Raw genomic sequence first — 2811 nt, forward strand, 5'->3', positions numbered from 1 at the left:
CAAAATTATAAATTTGCCCCTATACCTTGAGTTTAGTAGTGAATTAGGCTTGATCTAACATCACTTGAGAAGTAGCTAAGAAAAAAAACATAAATAAACTTGAAACATTTGAAAACACTACAAGCTCAAGCCCGAATAAGGGCAAGAGTGTAAAATTCCCTAAGCATTATAAGCATATCCCAAGGGAGTTTACTCACCTAACTCTCAATTAAATCTTATAACCAGCCATGTGCCCTTACTCTTGTGTTAGTCAAAACATGAAGCACTGAGCATAGTCTAGGATATAAAACAAACCTTAATCCAATGTGGATTGATCAACTCAACAATGCAAGAAAGCCAAGTGAACTAGGAGTACTGTAGGAACCTTTAAGGTGTTTAAGATTGTATGTTAAATACCTTTAGGAACTTGGATATTCCGGAGGACACTCGGAATTATTGTAATCTGTTGGGGAAAATCATCCACAAAAGTCAAAACAAAATCTTTCAAGTCAAACTGAATGAAATACATATGGATCAACCAAGATATGACTCAGGATCCTTCAAACCAAAATGAATGTCATCCCATCACAACTTAACTTACAATGAAATCCAATGCTTCAGAATTTAGCTTGAACATTACACTCAGATCCTTCTAGAAATTGAGGACATTTAAAGTGGCCACATATGGATCATCGGGCTAGTGTAAGTTGGAGGTCTTGGTGATAAGAGCGATGATGAGAAAGCAACTATGTATGTGAGGAGTATTGTATATCCTAACCCAAAGACTATAAAAGGGTCAAGGTTTGGCATTAATGTTCTCCAATATTTAGTAAATACTTACCCCTTTCCGTCATGGATGATTGACAATCCTAACCCGTCGGTGTGACTAACTCATGAAAAGTCCAATTTCTTTTAAAATATACATATAACAGTAAAACTGTACTTTTTGAATGAAACTCATATTTTGCTTGCTAAAATGAATACAAACTCAAACTATTTTACATGACAAATTAAAACTCATTTTTTAAAAATGTCACTTTAGGCAAAGTCATGTGTCAGTCACATAGACCGGGTTAAGGACTGCCTTCCTATGATTGCCTGACGGGTAGCCTTTTACCCTATGTTGTGTCTCACATACATGATGTGAATGATTGCCTATGGAGTCCTTCGGGAAGAATTACCAAGGCCACTGGTCTTGATTCTGAGCTCCCCTTTTGACTTAAATTCTTACACCCAGATCTAATTTATATGAACCAGATGAATAGTTTTACATGCTCCACACTTTATTTGACTTTTTTAAGGAAAACACTACAAGCTCAAGCCCGAATAAGGGCAAGAGTGTAAAATTCCCTAAGCATTATAAGCATATCCCAAGGGAGTTTACTCACCTAACTCTCAATTAAATCTTATAACCAGCCATGTGCCCTTACTCTTGTGTTAGTCAAAACATGAAGCACTGAGCATAGTCTAGGATATAAAACAAACCTTAATCCAATGTGGATTGATCAACTCAACAATGCAAGAAAGCCAAGTGAACTAGGAGTACTGTAGGAACCTTTAAGGTGTTTAAGATTGTATGTTAAATACCTTTAGGAACTTGGATATTCCGGAGGACACTCGGAATTATTGTAATCTGTTGGGGAAAATCATCCACAAAAGTCAAAACAAAATCTTTCAAGTCAAACTGAATGAAATACATATGGATCAACCAAGATATGACTCAGGATCCTTCAAACCAAAATGAATGTCATCCCATCACAACTTAACTTACAATGAAATCCAATGCTTCAGAATTTAGCTTGAACATTACACTCAGATCCTTCTAGAAATTGAGGACATTTAAAGTGGCCACATATGGATCATCGGGCTAGTGTAAGTTGGAGGTCTTGGTGATAAGAGCGATGATGAGAAAGCAACTATGTATGTGAGGAGTATTGTATATCCTAACCCAAAGACTATAAAAGGGTCAAGGTTTGGCATTAATGTTCTCCAATATTTAGTAAATACTTACCCCTTTCCGTCATGGATGATTGACAATCCTAACCCGTCGGTGTGACTAACTCATGAAAAGTCCAATTTCTTTTAAAATATACATATAACAGTAAAACTGTACTTTTTGAATGAAACTCATATTTTGCTTGCTAAAATGAATACAAACTCAAACTATTTTACATGACAAATTAAAACTCATTTTTTAAAAATGTCACTTTAGGCAAAGTCATGTGTCAGTCACATAGACCGGGTTAAGGACTGCCTTCCTATGATTGCCTGACGGGTAGCCTTTTACCCTATGTTGTGTCTCACATACATGATGTGAATGATTGCCTATGGAGTCCTTCGGGAAGAATTACCAATGCCACTGGTCTTGATTCTGAGCTCCCCGTTTGACTTAAATTCTTACACCCATATCTAATTTATATGTACCATATGAATAGTTTTACATGCTCCACACTTTATTTGATTTTTTTAATCTAAATGTTATTATTTGTAATGCTAACATTTCAGCAGCAGTGGCAGGAATCCCAGGTATGCATGTTAATTTTATTTTTGCTGCATTTTACTGCATTCTTCTTTTACTGTTCTTTACGCATGCATGATTTACTTTCAAGACCTGCAAAGCCCCTAGGGTCGAGAATAGTAGGACACCATTTTAGGAGGCACACTGCAGCAACCGACCCAACAATATTGCATGTTTGCACATAAAACCCTAAACCTGAACCCTCTATGTTACGGAGCTTAGGGCAAACTTTATGGGCAGTACGACGAGGAAGCAAGTGGGCGAAGGATAGCTTCAAGCAACAAAGCAAGGCAAAACATGAAGCGGACCTACTT

The sequence above is a fragment of the Phalaenopsis equestris genome, unplaced genomic scaffold (genome assembly GCF_001263595.1).
Source record: "Phalaenopsis equestris unplaced genomic scaffold, ASM126359v1 Scaffold000604, whole genome shotgun sequence".
Taxonomy (NCBI): Eukaryota; Viridiplantae; Streptophyta; class Magnoliopsida; order Asparagales; family Orchidaceae; genus Phalaenopsis; species Phalaenopsis equestris.